The sequence below is a fragment of the Halichoerus grypus genome, chromosome 15, assembly GCF_964656455.1.
Source record: "Halichoerus grypus chromosome 15, mHalGry1.hap1.1, whole genome shotgun sequence".
Classification (NCBI taxonomy): Eukaryota; Metazoa; Chordata; class Mammalia; order Carnivora; family Phocidae; genus Halichoerus; species Halichoerus grypus.
This window is the reverse complement of record NC_135726.1, coordinates 24,217,086-24,238,172: the sequence shown is the minus strand read 5'-3', so window position 1 is coordinate 24,238,172 and position 21,087 is coordinate 24,217,086. Positions and strand designations below refer to the sequence as shown.

Below are 21,087 nucleotides of genomic sequence, written 5' to 3'. Positions count from 1 at the left end.
TGCCACTTTACTGAATTCCTGTATGAGTTCTAGCAGTTTGGGGGTGGAGTTGTCTGGGTTTTCCACATAAAGTATCGTATCTTCTGCAAAAAGTGAGAGTTTTACTTCTTTGCTGATTCAGATGCCTTTTATTTTTTTTGTTGTCTGATTGCTGAGGCTAGGACTTCTAGTAATATGTTGAACAGCCGTGGTGATAGTGGACATCCCTGCCGTGTTCCTAACCTTATGGGAAAACCTCTCAGTTTTTCCCCATTGAGAATGATACTCCCTGTGGGTTTTTCATAGATGGCTTTTATGATATTGAGGTATGTACCCTCTATCCCTACACTGTGAAGAGTTTTAATCAAGAAAGGATGCTGTACTTTGTCAAATGCTTTTTCTGCCTCTATTGAGAGGATCATATGGTTCTTGTTCTTTCTTTTATTAATGTATTGTATCACATTGATTGATTTGCGGATGTTGAACCAAACTTGCAGTCCAGGAATAAATTCCACTTGGTCGTGGTGAATAATCGTTTTAATGTACTGTTGGACCCTGTTGGCTAGTATTTTGGTGAGAATTCTTGCATCTATGTTCATCAGGAATATTGGTCTCTAGTTCTCCTTTTTGATGGGTTCTTGGTCTTTGTCTGGTTTTGGGATCAAGGTAATGTTGGCCTCATAAAATGAGTTTGGAAGTTTTCCTTCCATTTCTATTTTTTGGAACAGTTTCAGAAGAACAGGTATTAATTCTTCTTTAAATGTTTGGTAGAATTCCCCTGGGAAGCCATCTGGCCCTGGGCTCTTGTTTGTTGGGAGATTTTTGATGACTGCTTCAATTTCCTTAGTGGTTATAGGTCTGTTCAGGTTTTCTATTTCTTCCTGGTTCAGTTCTGGTAGTTTATAAGTCTCTAGGAAAGCATCCATTTCTTCCAGATTGCCTAATTTGTTGGCATACAGTTGCTCATAATATATTCTTATAATTGTTTGTATTTCTTTGGTGTTGGATGTGATCTCTCCTCTTTCATTCATGATTTTATTGATTTGGGTCCTTTCTCTTTTCTTTTTGATAAGTCTGGCCAGGGGTTGATCAATCTTGTTAATTCTTTCAAAGAACCAGCTCCTAGTTTGGTTGATCTGTTCTACTGTTCTTTTGGTTTCTATGTCATTGATTTCTGCTCTGATCTTTATTATTTCTCTTCTCCTGCTGGGTTTAGGCTTTATTTGCTATTCTTGCTCCAGCTCCTTTAGGTGTAGGGTTAGGTTGTGTATTTGCGACCTTTCTTGTTTCTTGAGAAGGGCTTATATTGCTATATACTTTCCTCTTAGGACCGCCTTTGCTGCATCCCAAAGATTTTGAACAGTTGTGTTTTCATTTTCATTTGTTTCCATGAATTTTTTTAAATCTTCTTTAATTTCCTGGTTGACCCATTCATTCTTTAGTAGGATGCTCTTTAGCCTGGATGTATTTGAGTTCTTTCCAACTTTCCTCTTGTGACTGAGTTCTAGTTTCAAAGCATTGTGGTCTGAAAATAGGCAGGGAATGATCCCAATCTTTTGGTACCAGTTGAGACCTGATTTGTGACCTAGGATGTGATCTATTCTGGAGAATGTTCCATGGGCACTAGAGAAGAATGTGTATTCTGTTGCTTTGGGATGGAATGTTCTGAATATATCTGTGAAGTCCATTTGGTCCAGTGTGTCATTTAAAGTCTTTATTTCCTTGTTGATCTTTTGCTTAGATGATCTGTCCATTTCAGTGAGGGGGGTGTTAAAGTCCCCCACTATTATTGTATTGTTGTTGATGTGTTTCTTTGCTTTTGTTATTAATTGGCTTATGTAAGTGGCTGCTCCCATGTTAGGGGCATAGATATTTACAATTGTTAGATCTTCTTGTTGGATAGACTCTTTAAGTAGGATATAGTGTCCTTCGTCATCTCTTATTACAGTCTTTGGTTTAAAATCTAATTTGTCTGATATAAGGATTGCCACCCCAGCTTTCTTTTGGTGTCCATTAGCATGGTAAATGGTTTTCCACCCCCTCACTTTCAATCTAGGGGCGTCTTTGGGTCTAAAATGAGTCTCTTGCAGGCAGCATATCGATGGGTCTTGTTTTTTTATCCAGTCTGATACCCTGTGTCTTTTGATTGGGACATTTGGCCCATTTACATTGAGGGTAACTATTGAAAGATAGGAATTTAGTGCCATTGTATTGCCTGTAAGGTGACTGTTACTGTATATTGTCTGTGTTCCTTTCTGGTCTATGTTACTTTTAGGCTCTCTCTTTGCTTAGAGGGCCCCTTTCAATATTTCTTGTAGGGCTGGTTTTGTGTTTGCAAATTCCTTTAGTTTTTGTTTGTCCTGGAAGCTTTTTATCTCTCCTTCTATTTTCAATGACAGCCTAGCTGGATATAGTATTCTTGGCTGCATATTTTTCTCATTTAGTGCTCTGAATATATCATGCCAGTCCTTTCTGTCCTGCCAGATCTCTGTGGATAGGTTTGCTGCCAATCTAATGTTTCTACCATTGTAGGTTACAGACCTCTTGTCCCAAGCTGCTTTCAGGATTTTCTCTTTGTCTCTGAGACTTGTAAGTTTTATTATTAGATGTTGGGGTGTTGACCTATTTTTGTTGATTTTGAGGGGGGTTCTTTGTGCCGCCTGGATTTTGATGCCTGTTTCCTTCCCCCAATTAGGGAAGTTCTCTGCTATAATTTTCTCCAATATACCTTCTGCCCTTCTCTCTCTTTCTTCTTCTCCTGGGATCCCAATTATTCTAATATTGTTTTGTCTTATGGTATCACTTATCTCTCGAATTCTGCCCTTGTGATCCAGTAGTTGTTTATCTCTCTTTTTCTCAGCTTCTTTATGGTCTATCTTTTGGTCTTCTATATCACTAATTCTCTCTTCTGCCTCATTTATCCTAGCAGTTAGAGCCTCCATTTTTGATTGCACCTTATTAATAGCCTTTTTATTTCGACTTGGTTAGATTTTAATTCTTTTATTTCTCCAGAAGTGGTTTCTCTAGTATCTTCCATGCTTTTTTCAAGCCCAGCTAGTATCTTTAAAATCATCATTCTGAGCTCTACATCTGACATCGTACTAATATCCATATTGATTAGGTACCTGGCAGTCTTTTTTTTGAGGTGAGTTTTTCCGTCTTGTCATTTTGTCCAGAGGAGAATAGATGAATGAGAGAACAGAATGCTAACAGGGACCCCAGCAAAATATACACTAAATACATCAGAAGAGACCCAAAACCGGGGAGGAAAGAAAGAAAGAAAAAAAAAAGAATATGATCAAATATGATCCGGCTGGTGAATAGATCAGTGCCACACACTAGATTTTTGGCGTATTTTGGTCTGTTAGAAGAAACTGTCTCCCAAAATTTTAAAAAAGAAAAACTTATATATGTACAAAAATAAGGGTAAATACAATGAATGGATAGAATATGACTGTAAAGATGAAAATTATAAAAGATTTTATAAAAGGAATTGATAAGAAGTTGGTTGAAAAATGAAAGAAGAGAAATTTAAAATAAAAGGGGGGGAGAGAATGTGATCAGACAGGAGACTAGAACAAAGCCATACACTAGAGATTTCGGGTATATTTTGGTCTGTTAGAAGAAACTGTATCCCAAAATTTTAAAGTGAGAACAACTTATATATATATAAAAAATAAGGTTAACTACAATGAAGGGATAGAATATGACTGTAAAAATGAAAAATAAAAAGGATTTTTAAAAAAAGGGATTGATAAGATGTTGGTTGAAAAAGGGAAAAAGAAAAATTAAAAAAAATAGAAAAGAAAAAAAGAAAATTTAAAAAATTAACTTCAAAAGACTAAAGAATCTTGGGGAAAAAAGCCACGAATTCTCTGTGCTGTATTCCCCTAGTGCTGGCATTCTGTCATTCTCATTGATCGGTAAACTTGGTCTTGGCTGGCAGTTCCTGCTGATCTTCTGGGGGAGGGGCCTGTTGCCATGGTTCTCAGATGTCTTGGCCGGAGGCGGAATTGCCCCGCCCTTGCCGGGGGCCAGGCTAAGTAATCTGCCCGGGTTTGCTCTTGGGAGCTTTTGTTCCCTGCAAGCTTTCCGTACAGCTTTGGAGGACGAGAGTGAAAATGGTAGCCTCCCAATCTCTGGTCCCGGAGGAGCCGAGAACTCGGGGCCCCACTCCTCAGTGAGCCCCCAGAGAAAAGCAGTCAATCACTCCTGTCTCCCCTGTCTCCGGCTGCACTCCGTGCTCACCCGGCCTGTGACTGAGCATTTCTATCTCTGGCACGCGATCCCGTGTGGAGTCTCCAAACCCAGCAGATCCCTGTGGTGCACTCCCGTGCCGCTCCTCCCAGGGCAGGAATGGGAGTCTCCCTGGATCTGCCACTTGTTGGGTCCTTGCTGGAGGAGCAGTGGCCTGACTGTGCCGCGGATCATGGTTTATGGCAACCCCGAGCTGAGAGCCCGCTCCTCGGCTCTGTCTCTGCAGCTGGCTTCCCTGCTCCGATACCTGGGAGCTCTGCCGCACTCAGGCACCCCTGGTCTTTCTGTGACCCCGAGGGTCCTGAGACCATACTGTCCCACCTCCTGCTTAGCCACTGGAGCGACGACCCCCAGTGGAGCAGACTTCTAAAAGTTCTGATTTTGTGCTCCCCTGCTCTATCACTTGCCTGTAGCTGGCCTCCTCCCCCACGGTCTATCTTCCCGAATATCGCCTCGGATTCACTTCTCCACACATCCTACCTTCCAGAAAGTGGTCGCTTTTCTGTTCATAGAGTTGCTGCTATTCTTTTCTTCGATCTGTTGAGTTCGTAGGTGTTCATAATGGTTTGATCCCTATCCAGCTGAATTCCTGGGACCAAATGAAATTTAGGTCTCCTACTCCTCCACCATCTTGCTCCTCCTTTCCATAAATATTTTTGAATAGATGAATGGATAGAAGGATAGACAATAGAGCTTGGGAAAAAGTCAGCAAAATACCAGAAGGGATGTGAAGGTGAGAGAACTTAAACAAGGATAAGACATCACCACTTTAGGTGAAGCTGTTTATACTCCTAAATAAGTGACTGCTATAAGGAAGAAATTTTTCTCTTTCTCTCTACCCTTCTAGATTCTCTGGCTGAGGCCTTGTAAATTGGGCTGACAAAAGACAGATTAACAAGAGAAAAACCAAGAGAGGTTTATTAGCATGTGTATCAAGCTTATACATGGGAGCACTCAGGGATGAGCAACAGAGGATTGGTTAGAATTTGGGCTTATACAGCATCTTAGCAAAGGAACAACACATTTTTAGAGAAGTGGCAAGACAAAGGAAAAGGATTTTAAGTTTCCTGAGTGGCAAATTGTGAGGAGGCAAATATATGGGAACTAATGGTAAAGAAAAGCTGATCAGTAAAGTCTATTATGCAGATTTTTCTGGTGCTGTCTCCCAGCTGATAAAGGTCTAAAATTAGTCTTGAATGACTAACTTTTGTCCTTCCTGGTAAGAAGGAGAGGGACACACCTTTTTAAATTTATGTTCAGCTTTTAGGCACATGAGGGAGGGCAGAGAGCTATTCTTGTATCTGCTTCTTCTGGGTTTCCTTCAGCTCAAAATAATGCTTATGGCAAAAGGACATATTTTGGGGTGGCATATTTTGAGGTGGCATAAGTGCTTAATGCCCTTAACCCCATACGCAACCACTGTGGCATGTCTAGAATTGTGCCATTTTGGCATCATACTTTACAATTTTCACAAGAAAGACTTGTGAGTGTGTGTGAGTGTGTGTGAGTGTGTGTGTGTGTGTGTGTGTGTGTGTGAGACTATCTTCTCTAGTAGACACACACTTTTTTTCGATAGCATTAAAAAAAATGATGTGAAAATCTTGTTAGGAATTCATACTGAGATTAGAGAAGATACTTCAAAGGACAGACTTGAAGATGCTTATCTAATATACCCTAAAGATAATCATATAAAAATCCCACCTAGGATTCCAACTACACTTATTATATTCCTTAATAAAGCAATAATTTTCCTTTTGTCCCAACTACAGAACCATCTTTATTTTTAACTTTCAGATATGACATGATTATCTGACTTTATGAAGTTACAAAGTTGCAGCTAACTCCTCAGAATGCTTTCTAGCCTTCTTTAAAAAAGAGGAAGAAGAAAAACCCTCCAAATTGGACACACTATTTCCCAGTTGGTAAGCCAAAATTTTTTTTTAATTTGATGAAATATGATGGTTGGGAAAATATTTACTACCAGTAGAGAAATACTAATGCTGAAAAATTCATTTGTTCAAGGCTTAAGGAATGTGTTAGTCTTTTAAAAAAATAAAATACAATTAGTGCTAACTGTCCTTTTCTACTTAATAGGACATAAGTGTTCTTCATAAAAAAAGATATTATATAAGGAATATAAGCATTACTTAACAAATTAACTTAAAGTTCACTTCTTGGATCTATCAAATATGGTTTCAGAGTCATCAAAAATACTTTATTGCTGCTCTTTTCTTGTAGACTTCACTGTTTGTCATACAACTTTGGTGTTCCTCCGTTACCCTAATATTCAGCAGTATGATAAGTTAGAATGCATGAAATTATTCAAGGTCTGAGTGGTAAGTCACAAGTTAGTTGCCAGGCAGATGACATTTTATTAAGGATATCGAATACACATTTTTCTTGGAATTCACAATGTATGATATGATTAAGGTAGCTAAGAGGATAAATGCTGGGTAAAAAGTGTTGTCCTAGCAAGATATTAAAGAAGAAAAGTTTAACATTTTTCTTACTGGTGGCTATAAAACTATCACAAAGCTTTCTCCTCCTTTCTTGCCACCTTTTATGGTGTATCCTAGGATAAAACACTTGAAAACGAATGGATTATAAATTAGACATGTATTGTACCCTTCTCAGTGTTAAATGCTTATGAAGAATCTGATCCTTTAAGAAACAATCTACATAATGAGGCAGGGTTTCTTTGTTCTATAAAATAGTAGATGAATTGCAATTTTGATGATGCTGCAAAAAATAATGGTTAATTGTAACCACATTTCTTATTTTCTGAAGTAAAATTATGACCTTATGTCTTTGAACCTAAGTCCCTCTTCTCAATTTAAGGCTTATAATAAGCTGTCATTTTCTTTTCCTTTCAATCTAATGTATGAAAATCACAAGAAAAAAATGAACATGAAGTTACATTTACTTTTAAATAAAGAATCATCTATGGAGTTCTGTTTTCTCAGGAAAAGAGAGGCTGTTTAAATGGGAAAGATGATAAAATAAACAAACTTGAATCATGACTTCAAGATCAGGTATGAACAGAGAGTTTTAGATAGAATAATTCAGTGGCATTTTTACCATTTTTCCATATGGTTCAGACAAGCCATTAGAGTCTTACTTTGGTATTTTAGTAGCAAGGGGACCTACTGAGAAAGGGAAATTGCTGAGCCTTCCCATATATAGCAAAGGGCAGGATACATTCTATGATCTTACCTCTGTGATAGACATATAAACAAAAAGTTTAAAAAAAACAACATTCTAGTAAGAAAGACAACAGAATGATTCAGGAGATACAGAGTTACTCATAAAAGAGCATGATTTACTTTGTCTGGAGTGTCAGTAAATGTTTCCCAAAGAAGGTAATGAGGACTATTAGTATTAAAGGGAGAACTAATAGGCTGATTTCCTGTGAAGATATATCATGACACTGAGTGCTGTTCTTTGTTTTATTTCATTAATACATACAATAAAGGTAGTTGTAAACACACATTACCTAGAATAGTGAACATTCAAACGATAGATATGTAATTCATTCAAGATGGCTTGCAGGCCTTTGTGCCCAATAAAAATAAATGTGAAATGCACAAAGCAAAAGGGTGCTTTTTTGTTGTGGTTAACAATGTGTCATTTGTGTGAAGGTCGTTGAATTGTCACTGGAAACCCTTTGGTTTCTGCAAGTGGCAAGTCTGCAGGGTAATGTAACAGAGAAGTAGTAACAAATCAGAGTTGTTTGGCGCTAATCAGGAGCTACAGCTATAATGTACCTATAAAGACTATTTAATTAATTCAGCTGAGAGCTGCCTTATCACCAGTGGAAATTAAGCCAAGTTTGACCCAAAACTCGAAACATAATTCAGTTAGTAAACTATTGAAAACCAATGTGGGGTGGGGGAAGGAAGTACTTTCTGTGTACTTGTTTTTAAATATTCATGCTATTGAACCATTCCCACTAAATGCATAAATGACAACATAATATCCAACTGTAACAGTTGGCGGAAGCCATTTTAAGTAGCAGTTTAACAAACAGAGATGAATTTTAATTTGCAATGCCAGTTGAGCTGTAATAAAAACTAGTATTCCAGCTGTGAAAAAAAAAAAAAATACCACACAGCTTGGTTAGAGTTATTTACAGTTTTTTTTTTTTTTAACTTTACAGTACAATGAAACCATCTTGTTTCTATTCACACCAGAAGTTTGTTAAATCCCAAACATGTCTAAGGAAATGAGAAAGGCATGTCTTTAGGGAAATAAAAATATCTTTGTTGTATTAGATTACAGTGTTCAATTTAGTACAAGTTCACTTAGCAGTTGAATGTGTTATAGTTTTTGCACAATTTCAGAAATTGTAAAGATTACTTTAGACCAAATGGAAAATTTGGGCTGTTACTTTTGAAGTGAATGGAAAACAGGTATTGCCATGCGCTGGAGTTTACAAAAATGTATTTTTGCAATCAGTGCTCAGTTCTTGGGTTGATACTTTATTAACAAAAGTATCAACTTGTCATTTTTCAGGAAAGCATTTGTAGAGAAATCCACTTACATTTTTGACTGTAAGCACTAAATCATGTTCCCACAGTGATCGTCTCACTAGTGAATAATAACTAAATTTGCATAAATGGGCACCGGAGGTTTCCAACTTACTATATTTTACAATGATTTTTTTTTTAAATCCTGCTGCCGCCTTTAAGAAAAGTTACTCTTAGGGTTCTGTGGGTATACTGATAAAATTTTATTTGTTTTTAAAAATGGAGGTGACGAAAAGAAGTATGGGGAACAAACACTAAGAATGTAAAACAATATCCACTACCAGGAGAGCCCCTTCTCTGCTTTCCAAGGACGTTGGGGTATAGGAGAGATGCCTTGTGCTGAATGGGGAGACTGTCTGCAGAGAGAGAGACAGAGAGACGCAGAGAGGGACAGAGAGATAGAGAGATAGAGAGACAGAGACAGAGAAAGCATGAGTCCATAGCTGCTGAGAAAAAGAAATTAAGGGGGAAAGGGTGGAATACTTAGGTAGTTTTGCTTGACAAATGGTAGATGATATCACTTATTTACTCAGAAAAAACTTGGGTCCATCTAACATTAGTCAGCACTACTTTTGGAATCGAATCCGTGGTCTTTGTATATGAAAATATTCTGAGACTTCTCCTAATGGAGGCACCGCGAATAGCTGGAGTCCGCTAAGGGACCCCGTTACCAAACTTCTGTTGAAGTTATGCATGGGCCACTCCAGAGACATCAATGTTTACCCTTATATAAACTTTTGATATTCAAATAAGGCAAATATCATCAAATATCCCGATCACTGTTGTGTATCTGACAATAAAAGTACCTAAACGATTTGTTTTGCCTTGCTATCGGGGCCTGGAACATAGCAGGTACACAGCAAAATATATGTTGAAGGAATGAATGCACAAACGGATTTTTTTTTTTTTGAAGCACGTGGTTTTTGCTCTTGTTTAATATGATCATTATCATTGCAATTATTTTAACGAAGTGTCTTTGGATCTTGTCTGGCACACCCAGCATTCCAAACATGATCTCTTCCATTTTATTTGGCTTAAAAACCTGACAGTACCAGATGCTGCTATTGCTGCCCTTCAAATCACTTAATTTCTCGAAATAGTGTCAGTGAGAAGTCTCTGTGGAGAGCACAGCAATGCAATGAAAACTGTAACGTCCCGTAATGAAACCTAATGAAAAATCTCTGGGCCAGATTAGATGGTGATATGATGTGAGGCCAAGCAAAAGAGAGCACTTAAGAGAAGTCTGTGGAATTGAAATTACACTTTGTAGAAGAACAGAGAGGGCGCGTGAGGAACTAAAGGCAGAATACCAAAACACCGGCAGTGCTATCTGCATTTTTTTTAAAACCTCCCCGGGGACTGTATGTGAGAGCAGATCGCTTCTAGAGAGATGGCAGCATGAGCTGCTAGAGATCTGTGGTCTGCATCCAGCATCAGGGTGTGCGGTCTGACAGGTGGCAGGGGATTTGTGGGGACAGTGGCTCTGAGTATTTGAAATAGGAGCCATCATGTCATACTGTGTTACCTTACAATTCCTGGAGATCAAAAGGTTCTCCCAGGAAAGAATGAGTAGGAAAATGTGAGTAAGTCCCAGGGAGAGAGAAATGTGAAGTATGAAGAGAAAATAAAGAGAGTTTTTGGAAAATGTCAAGGAAAAAAATAAATGGCAGGAGCACAATGACCTTCCTATCAGGTGTCTGGAAATCACCCCATCCAGATTCTCGGGAGGCTGAACTGGATATGAAAGTAATTATGGACATTTACGGTGCTTCAACCAAGCCAACCAAGTATTTCTTTTTTCAGGCACTCAGGACAACATGTTTCCGGTATCAAAATAACCGGGAAAAAATTAATCATCAGAATATCGGGTGTGTGAATTGATGACTAAGGCAAAGAAACTGGAAGGGTTTCTTGGATCATTTCATTCATTTAATCAGCACTTGTTTATTTCATCACGTAAGCATGAGACTGTGCTGGTCATTGTTGGGGATACCCAAGAAGTAGAAATGTTTCCTAGTATCTATGCAGCCTTCTTTTGAGGCCAGTCAACCACAGATAAGAAATCAGAGAGGCCGCCCAGTGTTTGCAGCAGCATGAGCGGATCTTCCCTTCCCAGCTCCTCCGGGCTTTCTACCCACGGGACAGCAGGCAAGCCACTAAACTTCTCTTTACCTAAATTTCTCTCCTATGGGACAGGGATGTTAAAGATGTCCAAAGAAGTGCTGGGAGAAAACACTTCCTACAGTACCTGGTGCATATTAATGGCTGACAGATGAAAACAAAAGTCACCTTTGCTTATTTATAAAGTAACAAGTCGTGCATGCACATCGGAAATATTTTAACGTAGGCTTGGATCAAGGGACAAATTAAGTGTTTTAATGAAATAGTAATTAGGCCAACCGAAATCAGAGGAAAAATATACTTTACAGAAAGAAGTAATTTTAAAAAAGCAAAAGGAACAGCAACCAGAGCTGTGTGGTTATTTGGTGGTTGGATGCATACAATTCGGATTCAGCAGCCTGGGTTTGAATCCTGGCGCCATAGCCCCCCATCTGTGAGGTGATGAAAATAACAAGACTGACCTCAGGAATCCGTGGAGATACCACCTGTAATGTGGTCAGCACGGTACCTGGCACTTAGTGAGCACTCAGTAACAGCTAACGTGGATTAGCAGTAGTATTCTGACAGCTTTAAGCAATTACCTGCCTTGCAGTTTTCTCCAGTGGTCTCCAGCCCTTCAGACCAGGTCACATTTCCCTGTCAACTGCTCTTACAGCTCCCTGTGTTTACCTTTCCCTGTAGTCACCACAGTTCAAAAGTCAACAAAATTATCGGCGTGCATGTTAAGTCAATGACTGACTCCCTCAGGATCCAGCGATAAGCTCCCTGAGGGCAGGTCTCATGTTCCTGATCAGTGGTATTTCTCCAGTGCCTAGCCCAGCCTCTGGCACTGGGTCGGTCTTCAGATATGCACTGAATCATGGACTAAATGGAAAGCAAATGGTAAAGGGCTATCCAAGGGCTCTTTTTTATGTATAGTTTTGCTTTAATTTTCCTTTTCATTGCAAGCATTTTTTTTTTTTTTTATTCAAACTGTGTGTGAAGCACAGCAGGCACAGCGCTGCAGAATATTTCATTAGCAAGCTAAGAAGAAGGAGAAAAGGAGACCATTTACATGTAAATGTATGCTTAACTCAGCCCCTGATGGAGAATACCCAAAGGGCACTGCCAGCTTCCTTAGATAGTAATTGGAAGCCTAATTCAGATAGGTTAATTGTAGGGTAGCGGTGAGGCGTGCTGGGCTGCGCAAAATAGCAGAGGGGAGACTGACAAATGGCCTCCACCGAATCCAGAATAAAATAATGCTACGGCATCCGCTTCCTTTGGCTTTAGCACGTCACTGGTCAAGGGTAACTCCGAAGAAATGAAAATGTTTCTCTAGAAATATAAAAATCACCCTTTTCCGGATCCACAAAGTTATTTTACTAAGCATAACTTAGGCTGTATCACTGGTCCTTAATGAAACTCTTGAACTTCATGAGCATGTGTGGGGCAAAAATTAGATCTGGTTTGTTTGTTTGTTTTCCCCTAGCCCATCCTGATGTCTATGCAAGATGTGTGGGCTTCAAATACCTATAGCAACTTACTAACAGTAATTTGGGTCATATTTCTTGACCCCTCTACACTGTGTAGACCAAGGATAAAAACAGAACCTAGCTCACAGTGTTCAAAGAAGATCGGATGAGATAATCAATGTCAAGCGCATAGCCTAGTGTCCGACCCGTAGTAAGCACTCAGAAAAGGGTGGCTCTCTTTCCTTCAAACTGGTAGGAAGTTTATCATAAAGTTAAACAGATATCTACCCTATGACCCAGCCCTTTACGCTAAGGTCTTTACCCCAAAGCAATGAAAATATATGTTCCCAAAAATACATATGGAAGAAAGCTCCTAAGAACCAACAATTGGAGAGGAGATGGCTGATGTCACTATCTAGAGAGCAAAAGGAAAACAGTAGTTTTCAATTAAAAAGGGGGAGGGTTTATCTTAGTGAATACTTTTCCAAAGGGCTATATTCAAGTTAAAATGTTTTATACCATAGCTCAATGGCAACATTGAAACATAAGATATTTAGTAACCTCATTTTCTTCCACATCCCATCCCGGCTTCATTAAGACTGTCGGCTGCAGGTATCCTGTACCTCAAAAAGACAAGAAGGTAGAATTGCCAGACTGTTGTTTTTTTTTTTTTTTCTGTCACTTTGGAAAATGCTATTATGCATCATTATACATTTTAATTTCAAGGAGTGTGACATAATGAAAGGGTCTTGGCCTTTGGAATTGAAAAGATTTCAACAGATGTCCAACCACACAGTAAGAGAGACCTTGCTATCCCTATTCTCCAGAAAAAGAGAAGCATCTCAGGTCCCACAGTACAAGGGTGGATCAAGGATTCAAACCTAGGTGTTTCTGATTTCAAAGTCCACGAATCACTTAAAAATCAAGCAATTCTTTTTACTCTTTATCAAGGAATAAATAAGAATTATTTTTTGATGTGTGTTAGCCTATGCCAGGTTTCTCCTTATCGAGTGGTTCTGTAAGTCGACATTTGCAGTCAAATTACACATAATATGCTTTAAGGTTCTCCAGTGAAAAGGCTAAACAAGTTTAATTACAGAAAGACTCTGTATGAGATTCCAGAAGGCACAGAGACTATGAACGTTACAAACTTGAGTGGGGTCTGGAGAGGATGATGACAGAATGTAGCATTCTATCAATTAATTACTGCAAAAGACTAGATCAGACCAGCTGCTCCAACCTTACTATTGAAGTCCACATATTTCCACTGAATAAAAATCTAGCATTTTTTTCTATTAAGATTTCTTATTTTCAACATTGCCTAATCCTAACAGTTATATGAAACCATCATTTCATATTAAGTAAACTCATTTCCATTCTTTCTGGGAAGAAAAATAATAAAATCTCAGCTGCATTAATGCTAACGGCTTATCTAGCGTATTTAGAGTAAACACAAAATTGTTATGATATTCTTTTTGTAATTTCATGGCAATATAATAAGGATTAGTATGTGAACACTAGACTATAATAAGAGGGGAATTAAAATCACTCTCATATTTGCAGCAGGTAAACCTTTGAAAATAGGTTAAAATGCTCCCTTAGATATCATAATTGGAAAGTGTGGATTTTTTTCCCCCTTGAAATCCCACTTATCAGCATGTTACAGCAGGTAAAAAGTATGTTTTTGGGGTTAGGGAGATTTAAGACATCAAAGTTAAGGAATGGAAAAAAGACTCATATCCTTATATTATAAAATTTAAAAAAAAGTCTTCATTACCTGCAGTTTCTTTTTTTTTTTTTTTTTAAGATTTTTATTTATTTGACAGAGAGAGACACAGTGAGAGAGGGAACACAAGCAGGGGGAGTGGGAGAGGGAGAAGCAGGCTTCCTGCTGAGCAGGGAGCCCGATGCGGGGCTCGATCCCAGGACCCTGCGATCATGACCTGAGCCGAAGGCCGATGCTTAATGACTGAGCCACCCAGGTGCCCCTTACCTGCAGTTTCTTGAGAAGACCTGTCACCCACCAGTGAGAACATAAAGCAAAGATACCCGTGACTGCAGGGGTTCAGGATCTCCCAACGTTTGCCATGTTTTGCTTGCACTCTTAACTCTGTTTGGTGAAGAACATCAGATCCTGCCCTGCTGTTCATCATATTTGCTAATTCTACGTACTCTTCCTGGTATTTCTGGCAAGTACCTCTAAAATATTATTTTTCACTGTCCTTTACTTCTATGGTGGCCGTATTCCTAAGGATGGAAACTCATGGACTAATCCCAACTTCAATTCTCATTCTTCATCTCATTCTCCATCTCAGGTTTTTCTGAGATTGTCCAGATTTCACACTGAAAGTCTCACTTCCAAGGAAATTCCTTAGACCTGGGCAAAGCATAGTAGTTGGTACCCCTGAGCCTTTTCTGGTTATCTTGTATCCATGTATCCTGTACCCACTGGGTAAGGGAAGGAAGGTTGTCTCTTAAATCAAAATTTTTATAAAAAGAAATGATTGGTTTCTTTGCTATATATTATACCCCATTGATAGTTTTAGTCTTCTTATACTGCTGATGACCAATACAATGATTATGATACACTTCTTCTGATAGTCTTCTGTTTTTAAGTTATTTATTTTTAACAGTCCCTTCAGTTTGAAAAACAAAACCATGGTCTCACGTTCAGATTAAACCAAAATGTCAAAAACCAAGGACTGGTTTTTTCAACCATCATGTATGAGATTTTCAAGACATTTGGATATGTAAAGAACATTTGGACTCTATCCTTATAATAAGGACCAGTAAAGAAAAATATCTTGGAGAATGTGAATGTCTGACTGGGGTAAAGATGAGAAACTTCAAATAATTCCTCTGAATCTTAACTATTTTCTTTACTTTGAAAGCAGTTCATTATTTATTTCCATTTTTATTTAATGTTTTGGGAACAGTGGCTTGCTTTTATTTGCTGCAAATGAAACGCATAGCTATTTATCTGACACCTAGGAGCAAAATTTGTTACTTGTGAAGAACCTCAAGGACATCCATTCATTTGAAGTTACATCCCTGGATCACTCTGCCTGGTCCTAAGATGCATTCAAGGATTTAACAAAAAATCTTGAACTGTAGTTTTTCATAAAACAGAGCTGGAATTGAAGCAGGCATTTCACACTCCAAAGAATTCTTTCATTAAACAAAAAGCAATTGATAATTAGAAGTATCTGGAGATATGATAATGATTACTTACTGTAAAGAGAAAACCTCAAAATCCTATTACCATATATTGGACTCTGCCAAGTCTATTTTTCTTCCAGAGAGTTCATGTATAGAGGGAAAACCAAAGAAACTTACTTAGTGGAGGAATTTTAGTTGTCAAATTAGTGTTATTTTAATGAAAACATAGACTTAGCAGACAAAATAAATCATCAGCCTCAGGAACATTTTCTGTATATGGCATCCTCTTCGTCAGACACACACCTGATTTATAAAGCAAAATTTTAGGTTCCATATAGGGAAATGCCAACAGAATTCTCATGTTCTGTATGTACTCAATCGTAACTATGTTATCAAAATTATTCTCTGGTAAGTAAGGTGTCAAATATAAAACAGTGGCATGTGTAATACACAAATTCGAGTTGTAAACTTTAATTTTATGTTCATATTAAGTGAAAATATTTTTCACAATTTTAGAACCAGGAAAAAGGCTGTTGGTGGTAACAGTTCAGACAAGCAAAGCTGTGGAGAATGTTTCCCAAACCTTTGCAATTGAAAACAAACATATATAAAAAATATTGCATGCATACACCCACATACATATATTAGTAATAGAAATTTTGTCAAAACCCTTATAAAGATGAAACTTATGAACATTCATGATCCTACAAATAGATCAGCTTTCTAGATACTTTGCCTATTTTAATGAGCAGTCTTGATATTTGAATGTAGTCATTTGAATGATTTTGAGAAAATTGGGACAATCTTAGGCATACATCATTAATATTCTTCAGGTAATTATTCTTTATATAGAACCTTCATTGTTTTACGACTTATCACAATTATGAACAGTTCTGTGATGGATATCCTATTGGATAAATCTTCAGATGCTCCCATGTTCCATAATTATGTCATTAGAATAGATTTCTGTGATTAGCATTGATACAAAAGGAATACTTCTTTTATACCTTTTATAAATCGATGCTTCTTAAACTTTAGTGACCATCAGAATCCACTGGTAGCCTTATAAAAACACAGGTGCTGGGCCCTACCCAGAGTTTCTGAGTTTCTAATACAGTAGATCTAGAGAGTTGACATATCTAAGTTCCCAGGGGATACTGATGCTGTTGATCCAGGGTCCACACTTTGAGAAACACTTTGACATATGTAGTCGAATGCTGAAAACTTTAAGCCATTTGAATGACTCGTCATTATAATGTTAACATTTATTGTTTGAGAAAATACATATGTGCCTATGAGTCGTAAATCCGCTGCAATAATACTGAGGTCTCTAGGGTTCCGGATAGGGTTCTTATATCATGGGTCATTGATTTTCTGCCAGTTGATTTCAAAACAAAACAAGCATTCATCCTTTATACTTTGATATTTTTCTATTGCCTTTTGCACACCAAATTTGTTTGCTGCCGAATAAACATTCTGAGTTAGCTTATGATGGTGCTGACTGAGAAGCACAGCTAATTTTCAGCTTTGTTACCAATTGTGATTGCAAGTATATTTTTTTATATAAAACAAAATGTGTACAAGCATGCATATATTTCATGGCATGAGGCTTTGGATAGGGAATGACAAAAATAGCGCAGATCCTAGCAATAAGAGGTACAGGTCTATGAAGAAAGAAAGATGCTGGAGACAAATGTGGAAATAATTAGGAGTGTCAGAAGAGACGATTTAGCCTGTATTATATGCACAATGGGCTTAAAGTGGTTGACTCTGTGTGCAATTGTAAAAGGAAAAAAATAAAGCATGTGCATATGTTGCAAATATAACATCTGATAGTATTAAGGATTTGGCTTTTTTCTTCACGTACAGAGCTCTCTAAGCAGAGAATCCTAGAGGGCATGGAATGGTGAGTTTCAGAGCCAGATACCCAGCTCACACAGTATATCTGTTATTCCTTACTAATTGTTGGGTCCCCACCTCTTACGTATTCTACCACTTACCTCCCCCACCCTCTTCTACAGGTAGAGAGCTTCTCTTATAAAACCGAATTAGAGACCAGCCTTAGTTCTCCACGGGAACAGGACTTCCAACTCTCTATTCCTTCAATTTTCAGATGCACAGTCTCCGTCTGATTTATTCATCTAATCATTGTGAAGGGGTTGGAACTTGGAGAATGATGGCTGGACTCGTTAAAGACAGGATCAGCAGGTTAGTTTCCCAAATCATTGCCAGAAGCTTACAAAGCATTTGCTGTGTGAGTGTTCAGGAAAGGGAAGGAGCAAGGCTTTGTCACCTCCCTTTCTCTACTCTATTAATCCCTCCCATTAGTTGTTTCCATCAGTTCTATTTAGCCAGTCAGTTTATCACATCCTCATACCTGGACAAATGGGCAGATACCAGAGAGTGCAGAACATCAAAATATTGGATGAAATTATTCTCTTCCTCATTGGTCTTGGGAGAGATATTCAAAACCAGCACCCAGTCTCCCCACTCCAGCCCCACATTCACACAAGTGCACAATTATGTCTAGAAAGCAGATGCAAATTTTAACTCTTGTAACAAAGTTTATTCAGCATCTTTATATTAAACAAAATCAAGATTGCCTGGTATTATACATTTGTACAAAATGCCCTTGGAAAAGAAACCATGTGAAGAGCTTTATGAATAGGAGTGGGGGTGGTATGGGTCCAGCTGGTGGAGAGAGAATTTTTTGGTACATCCCACAAACAAATTTTCCCCCAAGCCTGTCTATATATGAAGAACCAAATCGTGGACAAAGCATGTCTGTGATTTAAGCACTGATGTGCTAGGAAAGTGCTTTGTGCATGGAAAATATTTTTAGCTTGGCCTAAACCCAATCAGATTTACAAACTAGGAGGGGGGGGGGGTGAGGGAGTGGGCATGGCAACATAGTAAGGGAAAAGTGTTGTTGGATAGCTTAATAAAAATTGTTCTTGGTATAAATGACAACATGAAAGTATCATTTCAGTGCCTGGCATGTAATAAATTTTTTATCCCTTTTTAAAACAACATTTATTGAGACAATATGTGCAGTAGCCTTCAAAGGCTTGAGAATCAGGAAAATAGAGTGCTCTGTGAGTTATAATTATGCCTCCCCATCTCCTCATATATTGATTTATATCTATTGGTCTATACTCAGTATTCCCAAAGTGGGGGTCAGGTACCACCCAATGATTTTAGGCACTAATTGAGAGGAATTTACGTGGCACGTAGATATGGCATGATATACTTTAAATCTCTTACAAGGGAAAAAAATGTTTTTGAGATAATCAATAGGAATTAAACTGAAAGGACATGTCATTTTTTTTGGTACTGTGACTTTCAAATCTAATTAATACTTGCTTGTATGTCTCTTTCTCACATACATATGATATATATATATATATTCTCAACCCGGCGATGTATGTGTATACACATACTCTCTCTCTCACACACACACACACACACACACACATCTCAATCAAATGATCTGACTACATGTTCAGATCCTTAGGCAGACAACAGAAACTGAAAGTCAAAACAACATCTTTTTAAACAGTGCATTTGTTTTTATGACTATCGTCCTTTTCCATGACTACTGCAAAAATAAAATGAATATAATGTGTATTTACCTTAACATTTTCTTTTAAAATAGTTTCATAAGTGAAAATTGGTTTTGGTTTAGAGAAAAAAAATTAAATAAGAACTTATGCAGGTAGTGATGTGCTTTTGGAGTAGTGTTGTTGGTGTTTGGGGTCCAGAGCCGACGGCTACGAAAGAATTCTTGAGAGGTCTTTGGTGCAAAATGGTGGTTTTATTAAAGCACGGGGACAGGACCCATGGGCGGAAAGAGCTGTTGCCCTGGGATTGAGGGGCAACTGATTTTATACTTTGGGGGTAGGGGAAGTAAAGCTGAGGGAAGTTCCAGAAAGATTTTCATACGCTAAAGAAGACTCACAGGATACTGGAGGCCTTGCTATTGTCAAACTAAGGTTGTTTTTCCCTCTAGTTAGGCATTAACATTAAGGCGGTTGGGAGTTCCCTGGAGGAACGTTATATTCCGCCTGCCTCTAGTATTTGTCAATGGGCTGCAGGTTATAAGGACACTTAATTTTATCTACATTTCCTTCTGCCTTTGTTCTCCACATCAGGTAGTTTAAAGGAATCATAAAAAATATGAGTAATGTAGAAAAATGAAGTTTGGGGACTATTATCCAACAGATATTAAAATTATTCATTAGAATAGTTAATAGTCAACTCAAAATGAAAATAGCCAAAGCAGAATTAATCTCTCAACCTATCCACTCTGCCTGCCAAGCTTTCTCCATTCTTTCCTTCCTTAATCTGAATTATCCATGCATCTGCTCAAACTAAAGACTTCAAGTTATTCTTGAGTCTGCTTCTACCTTCATCTTCACAACATGTGCTTCAAAAAGTTCCGTTTAATCTGCCTCCAAACCCACTATCTGGAAACCATCTAGCTCCCCTCTTGCCACCTTAGCCTAAACCCTACTCATCTCGCGCTCCCTGTTCCCTGTTTCCATTGTTACCCACCAGACTCCATAACCTGTGCCTACAACATAGTGATCATTTTCACATAATTCAAATTATTTCCCTCCACCGACTTCCCATTACCCTAAGAATAAAATATAAACTGCTCATGGCCTATAAGGTGCTCTCAAGTCTTTGCCCTGCCTCCCTCTCAAACTTCATGCCTTTCCTCTCCACCATCTTTTCCCCATCCACCATGGTTCTGCCCTTTATATCAAACACTTCAAGCTTGTTTTTATCGTTGAGACTTTGTAACTGTCTATATGACCCGCCTCACAAAGTTTTGCTAGCTTGTTGCTTGTTATCCAGATTCCACTTAGATATTAATTACCTTCACAAAGAGGCTTTTCTTGATCTACAGTCTAAATTATCTGATGAGTAATTTGCCTTAAAATACCCCCATTTTAATTACCTACACAACCCTTACTAGTATTTTTTTTTTTCCTGTGTATTTGTGTGTTTACCATCTATCTCTTCTTACTAAGACATAAACTCTGAGGGAGATTCCCTCATCTATTCTGTTTGTCCTGGAACAGAGCCTGACACATAACACGAATCATCTAGTCATTATTAGTTGTTGTCATTACCACTGTTGTCATTGTCATTATTTTTGTTATCTGACTTCCTAGAATGGCCTGTGTTCTATAACATATTAATGAATAAATTGGCTTTGGGGAAGTGTATTAGTTTTCTATTGCTGCTATAACAAATTACTACAAACCTAGTGGCTTAAAAACACACACACATAGTATCTCACAGTTCTATAGATATAGTGTAAGCCCTGACCTTTGTTGTTGTTTGTTTTCTTTTTTAAGCTTTGATTACCAAGGCATCCATTTCAAAGATACCACTTTATCTGGTACTAGGACCAGATAAAGTGATAGCTACCACCAACCCCCCCCCCCCCCCAGCCCACCCCTCACAAAGGAGCTCCTGTTTTAGAGATCTTGGTTAATTTCAATAATTGACCATTTCGGCCACTTGACTTTTCTCTTCCCGCACAAAATTCCCACTCTCATGTTTTAAATTCACCAATAAAG

The 21,087-nt window shown here is 38.1% G+C and overlaps 1 pseudogene across 1 annotated transcript in view; it reads left to right on the top strand.

Annotated features, from left to right (window-relative positions):
* Window positions 1-6,039: 6,039 nt before the first annotated feature.
* LOC118530257 (small ribosomal subunit protein uS19 pseudogene) overlaps window positions 6,040-21,087 on the top strand; it is a 266,142-nt pseudogene continuing 251,094 nt past the window's right edge. Inside the window, exon 1 of the transcript XR_013444140.1 lies at window positions 6,040-6,158. The product of XR_013444140.1 is annotated as a small ribosomal subunit protein uS19 pseudogene (transcript). The remainder of the gene's footprint in view (window positions 6,159-21,087) is intronic.